General features: G+C 46.7%; 1 pseudogene; it reads right to left on the reverse strand.

Annotated features, from left to right (window-relative positions):
- Positions 1–8436, reverse strand: part of LOC149351767 (uncharacterized) — a 47289-nt pseudogene extending 38853 nt beyond the window's left edge.
- Positions 8437–9483: the final 1047 nt, after the last annotated feature.

Here is a 9483-nt window from a genome sequence, read left to right on the forward strand (position 1 = left end):
AACTTATCCTTGCAATAGCAATATCTTACGCATCGCATTATCATTCGCAAATATATAGTTACGTTTACAACGATGCTGAGTCTGCGGCCCATACCTGAAACAGGCGCCGGTGTCTCTCATCGTCGACCGCCTGGTCCACCACGTCCCGGGAAGGCCACTGCCAGAGGTTGGGCCACCCGAAGGGCACTTGGCTGGCGTTGTAGACAGGTGCCTCTGCAGAAAATCTCAGCTTTTCCCATATCGAAAGTGCCGGATGTGCTTGCGTGACGTAAGGCTTTTCATCGCGTTTTCTGCTCCCAAACAGCTTAATTCGACGGCCTCGTCTTCTCCAGCTCACGCGCTCTCCCAATGTTATCAAGCTTGTGCTTGCGTTCGGAGTTCGATCGCGTTCTCCGTCTTCGGTTCGGCATTTCGGCTTCGCTTTCGCCAGGAAGGATTTCAACGGTGATGGCGCCGTTGAAACTGCATTCGATGAGTTGACTGACGCTCCATTGTGATTAGGGGAAGTGCTTGACCTCACATGGGGGTGAGGCAGGAACGAATGCGTTGCACAGAGCAGAAAAGCCTGACAAAGAAAAAAAGAAACACAGGCGCTGACACACATGTGGTTTACGACCGCATTATCTCTCGACTCGGGGACAGAACGTCTGTCGCCCATTTGTTTTGATTAAGTAATTAGGGCGCGCTAAATAAGAGAAGTATTTTTTGCTTATATTTCCATCCCTTTAATAACGGATGGCAAGCGCGAAAGTTAGATGCAGGGCGACGGGAGGATCGCTCTCGACATGGTGATCACTCGCTCTTAACAACAATCCATAGCACTACACCAAGCCACGGTATTCTCACTGAACAAGGAGTGAGGGTAGAATATACAGCTCCTGCATCCAATTTAACGTTGGCAACACGCTGAACCTTACGGCACACAAGACAGGAAGGCATCGCTTTGGCTTCATAGACATAACAGTCCGCTAGTAAGCAGTGTCGCATGTGGTTCGATCCGAGGACCTTCCCATTTGTGCATTAATTTTTTCAGCCTCATGGCTAATGAAATTTGCCTCTTCCTTATTCTTTACTCGTAGGCAATTTTTCTTCATGCCGCTGGATAGAAGACTGCTCCGCATTCATGCATGAATGAAGGCAGTAGCGCAGGATACATGGAATAAGATAGCAGGAAGGGGAGCGAAGAAGTTCTCGTGTCGTATTCATTAATCTTTGTCAGTAACAACTACTGATCCATTGGCATGACTTTTTGTCTTAGCAACCGTTCTTTTCTTAAGGGAATATCCGAGAAGTCTGAGCACTTTTTTACGATGTCTGTGTCTATTACGATGTCTGTGCCTGTCTGTACGCACCGCGCTGCGCCTAGAAATAGGGAGCGCAGGCGACACTTCGTGGTGCATTAAATTGCATTTCTGCTTTCTGTGCGCGAAGAACATATTGCAAGTAGTCAACGCAGTATTCTTCGAGGCTCAAAATAGTTCCCAAATAATGCGTTTTTAGACTAACGTTATCGCCAGTGTAGGCTTCAGAGATTTCTTTGGCCTTTTCCACAACTAGCTGCTACCTCTGAGGTATATATTTTTTTTAGTATGTCGGCTCGACGCAAGTCTTTCGTTTGCCCCTCCTCCGCAAGACCATATACCTGTACGACGAGCGAGTCTATTATCCGAATTATTTAAAGTTCGAGTAATCCAGTTTTTTCTGAGTAGGAATGGAGATGAGCGAGCCTTTCGGAAAGTTTTAGCTTCTGCCTTCTTTTACGAGTAGATGAGAAGTCTCACACCCGCACTGGCTTTAGAAAATTATTCCTGATGTCTAGAAGCCAAAATTTTGGCTAATGGTCAGCCACAACAAGCAATAAAGCAGAAATAATAAGACACACATTTAAAAATGCAGCGACACAAAATAAGCTACTAGGCAGCGTTACGTCATCATTAACAACCTTTTTTTCCTGAAATTGTGCAGAGCAGGCATTAATGAAGTAACATGAGAAGATTTTGTTGCGAGCGGTTTGAAAGGGACACTTGAGGACACCGCTAGAAGTCGCAAGCGCCAAAAACTCTATGGTTTCATTCCCGCTTAAATACTGCATGCGCAGAGTTGCACGCTGTAAGCATGTTTTCTGAGCACGCCTGCTTTACACTTCATGACTCCGGAATGAGGGTCATATTGTATCAGCTGCGGCAGAAAGCAGCAGCTTACCCCTGTTTCTGTTTTTGGCCCCAGATTAGTTTCGGCGCAATTTGCCGAAGGCAAACAATCCCCGCACTCCGCACGCATCCGCTCGCTAGACGCTCAGTCAGCGGGGCGTGGGCGTGTTTTGTGCGTGGGTGCCGTGGAGCCAAGACCCGCAAAACACATCCATCACTTCTGCGGCACTGTGGATACCGGGCTGCGGGCATCTTTTTACCGCGCACGTTGTCTCGATCGAGCGCCTTGTCAGTGATGAGAAGATGCTCCCGCGTTGCCGCGCAGGCGGGAGGGAATCGTCGGTGGGCTCAGCTTTCGCTCGGCCGCGTTTCCGCGTGCATACCGACGGCGATCCGGGATATTCACGCCAGAGTGAAGAGTGCAAGGTGTTTTGCCCTCGGCGGAGTGACCCGCGTCGTGGGAGTTTGGCAGGAGAAGAAGGGAGGACGAACGCTTCCGGATCCATGCATTTTTCACACCTGTCCTGCGTGCCATGGGGAGAACAGTTTGAGCTATGCGTCCAAGCTCCTGCCTAAGGCGCTTGTACAGAGGGCAGAGATCCTACGATAGAGATGCCTCGCATGGGGTATTTGTGATGGGAAAAGTGTGTTGTCGTCTTTGCATTTCGCCTAACTCTCCGATCTTTTCGCGTTTCTCGCCTTCAAAAGGCTAATACTGGCAACACGGCCGCTGCACTACGGGGACCCTTTTTCTTCATTTTTGTTTCATTGTTATATGCACTCTGAGGAGCTGATAGAGTTATATCAACAATAGCGGCGCTATTGTGACGCTGAGGCTAGTGACATTAGTAACAATAATGAATGAATTAATTAATGAATGAATGTGAGAGCCCAAACCTCCTGAGCGTGAAGATGAAGTAAAGAAAGGGAGAGGGAAGAAGTCACCAGTGAATAAATAGCATAAACTGTTATAATATCTCAGCGTAAAAACAATGGAAATTTTATGTTCGAGTTTGGCAATTAATTAAAATATTGAAGTAATTAGGTAGTTAAGCCGGAATTCATGCACGCGCCTGAATGCGACAGTTTTAATTACAGTATTTACGTGGTTACATATCTTCCTGGATTCTTTTGTCATGAATACAGTAATAGCAGGCCAACCTGCCAGTTTAACAACTGAAACGGCGCACTTTGTATTCTGAGTTTCAAGACAATTGAATCAGAAACCCGACAAGAAGAATGTACGATGAAGAATGTCGCGATGCAGAAAAAAGTCGCCTAGTAGCCATAGAGTTCGTTAACACGTTATGCGAAATCATAAAAAAAATCAAAATAACATCAATATTTACGTTTTTGTTGCGACCTATGTGTACAGGTGCCGTCAAAAGTAAATTTAAGGCGATATTAACGAAAAAATTTAATCATTGCCTCCCCCCCCCCCAATTCATGCAACCTTGAATACACATCTGCAGCCTAATTGTGATTGTGCGAATTACACTGTGCACCAAGAAACATGGACCATTATGCTTTACATTTAAAGAAATTAATTTTTTTTTTGACTAAGTCGCCTTCCATTTACTTTTGACGGTGAGTGTGCATTGTACGTTCGACGCACTGCTATATCTCACCGGCTGCCAAATAAATTAGTAAGCTTCTTTGCCGATGTTCACTTGGTTCTTTGGAGGAGGAGAGACAAGGAGAAAGAGAAAATTTTTTTACAATACAGCAAGCCCTATGCTGCAACAACGCCTGTGAAAGAAAATGCAGTGCTGCTAACTCTTATATGCCTCGAACATACATATTCATGCGCGGAAACCTGACAGCGTCGAACAGATACAAGATTAAAGGCGACCGTTTGGCGTGGTAGACAGTTTTGAAAAGTTGTAGAGGTCACTAATTAAGCTTTTTTCCGAGTTCTGTACAGTTAAGAATGTACGCTGTACCACTGTTCACTAAGTTTCGATCACTCAAATAAGTAGCCCTATTTCCGCTAGAGTAACCAAGGGCGACCATTGCTCAGTCAAGTAATATCCAAAAACAGCTCGGAAAGATTCCTGTCAGCACTCCACCTAGCTTCTACGCAATATGCCTCGCTTTTCTCCAGCCATGTCACCAGCTCGCACGCCTTTCATTTTCAGTCTGCTGTCGTTCAAGAAGCTTCACAGGCATCTGCGCTCCTACCATCGTTACTGCCACGGTTCCCTCCCGTGATGACTTAACACAGCCGATAGTCCTTGTGGGGTCGAAAATAGCCCCGTCTACCCTTCACTTTCGATCCTCTGTTCTCAGCGCCGGGAGCGCGTGACAGTTTTGACTGAGCAGCCCTCGCGATGCGCGTTGGCCCGGGACTCTCGCGCCAGATCTAAGCACACGTCGCGGCTCCGTGGGGCGTGGCGGTCATTTCTCAGCTGTCGGCTGATGGCCCTTCGTTCCGCTCGGTTAATTCGGTGCGCCTGTTTTCGGCCGGAGTGAGACTTGGGATTCATCCTTGCCCCTTTTCTCTGAAGTCGCTCGTAAAGAAGTATTGTGCCTCTCCTCAAGTGCTCTACCCTCCCCCTTACCTGCCCCCCTCGCCGCTCCCGACGACGTAAGTCTAGCGCTTCGCTCGGAGAAACTCAGGCATGCTGATCCTCTCAGCATCCTCTCAAACATGAGGACCAGACTCTCGGTGGCTGCTGCCCCGAGTCGCGCGTTGTGTTCGGTTCGGGCGTGATTTTGAACTCTACCTACACTCGATCCATCGTCTCAGCCACTGAAATAAGTTCTTCAGTTGCGATCGACGAGTGAAATGTAAGCAGCTCCTACACTGTGTTCCACACTTTCGTTGTGAGGCTTTGATGGGAGAAAAGCCTAGCCAACGAAAGAAAACACCTGTGCACTATTTCACCTTGCACCGCATGTGGCCTCCGGAATATTTTTCTGCCGAAGATAGACTGCGTAAGAGCGCAATAGGCGGACAATGGACTGCGTCCGAGGTTAGCAGAAAAACCAACCGGACACGTTTTTGTACCTGCCGGGGGCAACTATGGTTGCCCCTGGCAGGTACAAAAACGTGTCCGCTGACAATGCTAAGACAAAAAAAAAGGAAATTCTAACTCAGAAATCCTCTTTTTTTTAAATTGTGTAAATTCTTAGATGAAACACTCTGTATACGGGGCGGCGCTGGAATAGCAACTAATTTAAGCTTTCGCACAGTTTCTCCACCAGGCAATGACGCTAGAATAGGAGGTTCATTGGCAAAATTGTGCTGTGATTCCTGATGTCACACACAGCTTCCTAAAGTAGAAAAACAAAACATTATTCGTGTCAGCGAGGCATTGGCCTTCCTTTACGGGTTCAAAGTTTGTTTTTGATAAGTCAGAATACTGCATATATGCATCATGTGTGAGACGCAATGACTTCCTATTTATTTATATTTTTTTTTGGAGGGGGGAGAGTGCAGATTCTCTCTTGTGCGTGTCTCTGTCTCTTGGAAAACTGTGACAAAGAATAAACTAATCACTTGCGGGAAGAACAAACTAGGTCACAACCAAACCCAAGCCACCCAAGTCTCACCGATGGCAACACCTGCCATAGCACCTGCCTTGCCGGCTCACCTGCCCACTGGGTGGCTTACTTGCAAAGGTGAAACCGGTGTAACCAGGCGAGAACCTAGGGCACTAATTATGGATGGCACCGCCCAGCGAAATGAGCAGCAGCGGTTAGGAGAAGAACGTGATTCCAATGATGCTTGAACGGTAGCTAAACGGAAGAAGAAGATGGTGTGGTAATTATGTGGTAGTCTGGTACCGCCTTCTAAGTCGTAGCTACAACCGACAATCCACCTATTTCACGAAGCGACTGCGCATGCGCATGCGGTCGGCTTAAGGGAGGCATTGTATACTGCGTTGTAAGATACTTGCAAAGGCAGCTTCGCTATACCGATCACCTCGTAACTTCGTTCGTTGCACCCCAGCGGCCTATGATTCGCGGTAACTGCAATTAAGCTGGACAACTGCAGTTAAACATAACCACGGTCAGACTGCCCAAGTGACTGGGGTAACGCGAAGCATGCATCAAGGCTGTTCACCGGCTAAACAGTCACGGCAGGCCTTTGGAGACGCGTGACGTCAAGACTGTGCGTGTATCAGCTACGGACGAGGTACTGAGGCTAAATACGGGCGCACTCTATGAAGAAACCTTTTATAGATGGGCACAAAAAGCCTGGATGTCACGACGGCACCCAGACTTCGTCCCGACACTTTTCGTTTTTGCAAGCAACAATGGCAAATGGGCGAGCGCCCTGAGCCGCTGTCAACGCGCGCCTGCTTCGCCTTCGCCTCGGACTTCGTACTCGGCCACTATTAAGCCTAAGAAATCCTCCAGGTACCATGTGCTGCCGAGGACAGGCCATCCTAGGCAAAACTAAGGGAAGCAAGGCAAGCAAAACGTATTCCGCAGTGACAACTCCGCACTCAGCTATACAGAGCAGGTGTCTCCATCCTGCCCAGTACCCTACCAGTTAGGTTCCAGAGTCGTACGCCAGGTGACAACACAAGGAAAGGAAAAAGCTAGATTATCCGCATTGGACTGATTACCCAAATCGACTGACATTTCTTGCGGTAATTATTGGTAATGACAACACATGTTCCTTTCTGCTGTTTTTGACAGCGTACGCGTCAGCAGTTTACAAGGCTTCCAAAATTTCGCACTGGCGCTTGCTCCCTTGATTTACGAGGTGCACTAAAGCTGTCTTTGGCTTTAAATATATTGTTAACGAGATTTTACTTTCAAAAAGGCTTGACCCTTTATCCCTTCATTCGTCTTGTATATAGGATTTCATAACACTGAGTGAAAAGCACAACTTTATGACCCTGAGTCAAATTGAGCGTTGACAATTCGAGGTGTAAAGGAAATAAAAATTATAAACCTCTCCCGTACCACCGAAGTACTGCGTGCATACGGAAGAATTCGAGGCTTAACGAAAATAACAATAATAAACCTCTACCCTACCACTGAAGTATTGCGTGTATACGGGAGACGCAAATATTCACATTGCGACAAACTTCCCATTTGTTTGCTTCTTACTGATGCGTTTTTCGATCGTACAAGTGTATGGCTTGTTTCGCCACACACTTCCAGCCATCCAGCGTCTGTCCACACGATGCGCCTAGTTGGCGGAATATAGTGTTTGCGAACACGAAACTACAAATATAATCAACAATGCTGACTCTTTTATGCATGCGAGCTGCTTTGATGTTGATGTGTCACGTTTAAACCGAGTGTGTTCGACGGTCGTGGATAGCGGGGTCAGCATTTGCCGACATTTTCTATGGTTTTCGCTGCCGTCAATATTCGTCCTTATTTTTGTAGGGACAGTTTTGCCCCGCAAACATTTAGCCTGCAGGCCCGCTAGTTCACGTCGGCCAGCCTATTGCCTCCACGAAGTGACAACAGGATTAGGGGTGGCTGCACCCGCTATAAATGCACTTAATGCTGTTCGAAAAAACACACGCTTTCAGCTCTAAGCAACGTGAAAACACGATACGTGTGATTATCGAAACTTCTGACCTAATTTGCGGCAACTAACGGGATATACAGCACCCGCCTATATTATACGTGGTCACTGATGCCACGACGCAGAAGTTAAATGCAATCGTGTTTTTTTCTATGTAGGAACTTACGTTCAAAAAAGCGTTCAGTTTTAGACTTTCCTTGTTTATTCGGACTCATGGCGCGTGCAGAGAGATGAACAGCATCTCTTTTGTCTGTTGTCTGCTCGAGCACGATGCCGACAGGTCTGCTGTCTCCTTCAAATATTACAGGTTACGAGAAGGAATATAGCAGTGGTTCTGGAGCTTGTAGGATATAAATGAACGAGTCTCAATTCAGCTGGAACAAAGAAATTGTCGAACATTCGTCCAACGTTAAGAAATAACCTTCCCGCATATCTATGTTCAGTTATTTTATATTTTGTTGGCCAGAATCGAGTTGCAAATTGCAACAGCCTACAAGAACGCTAACTCAGTACAGGGGCGAACAACCTTAGCAAGAGCAACCATGAATAATTCACAGCTCTTCTCAAGCGGTTCATGATCGAAAGAGAAGCCGCTTTAGTATCAAAACGAATGCTCCCGCAACAGTCTTCAATATCTAGTAGACCGTACCCAAGGTCTCTTTGATCTCAGCTGGGACAGTTGCGAAGCCCAAAGTGGGAATTTGAGCTATTGGTATCCTTCCTATAACGAAACACACACGCGGGCACACACACGGTATTATTTCTTACCATTGCCCCGTAGACTTCCATGTCGATTCAAGCGGTCTTCAAGCAAGTTCTCTGATGTCTTGGCGCGGAAGCATTTCTTTCCGTCGATGGCTCTGCGGCTTCTCCAGAGCGGCACTCCTCTATAGAGTGTGCCCGCCGCGCACCGTGTACCCCCTCTGTGTTCGAGGCGTAAAACGTCTTTTTTTGTTGTTGTTTTATAGCTCGCTATCGCAAGTGCTCTGCGCTTGAAATTTTCCCATTACAAGGCTCAAGCAACAGAGGTCGAGAGATCGCCGCGAGCGACTTCACCGTTCAGGAGGCCATTCACACCGCAGAATCTGCCTAAAGCAGGGAAACTAAGCTCTTTCGCGAGCTGCTTTCTGTGCGCGTTTTTTCTTGTTGATCTCTTTACTGGTATCACGACATCTAAGCTAAGGGCATTCCGTGCGACATAGCGCCGTTTTAACTGTCACCTTTCACAGTCCGGTGGGCAGTCGGTCAACCATGGTCGCCGTTTACGAGGCTGTAAATGGGAATCTCCTGCAGGGTCCTGTTCAGACAAGTCATTCTATTTTTTGCTCTCGCGCTCTTCTGTGAAGGAGCAGGTTTTATGTATTGTAGGAATTTTCAAAAGTTTTTTCTTTTTTGTCGGCGTCTGCACCATCTCCGTCAAGCACGTTAGGTGGAGTGCTATCTTGTTGCTGCTAGAAATAGTATGGTTCTCAGGGCTACAATAAAATTCATGTCGGTGTTAATTCTTGGCCAGCTGTTCGCCAAAACACCGCGAGATACAATCCTATAATTTTTCTTTGTTGCTTTCTTAGGACACATTAGAAACCCCTGAAAAATAAAGCCATAAACATTTTTTGACTTGAAGGTTTGAAGGTTTATTAAAGCGAAATACAAATGAGTTATAAGTTTCATAAAAAATTAGTACAGTAGAAGGTCCCGAAGTGAAAACTGTCTTGGGGACCTCCTATCAGGAATACATAAGAAAAGTGCACAAGTTTGGCAGAGGAGCTGGAACATAAGTATACAACCAAGTAAAAACCTATTAGTATAATTTGCGGCAATGAGTAAGTTATACAA

Source organism: Amblyomma mixtum, chromosome 3, assembly GCF_055824585.1.
Source record: "Amblyomma mixtum isolate Tamu chromosome 3, ASM5582458v1, whole genome shotgun sequence".
NCBI lineage: Eukaryota > Metazoa > Arthropoda > Arachnida > Ixodida > Ixodidae > Amblyomma > Amblyomma mixtum.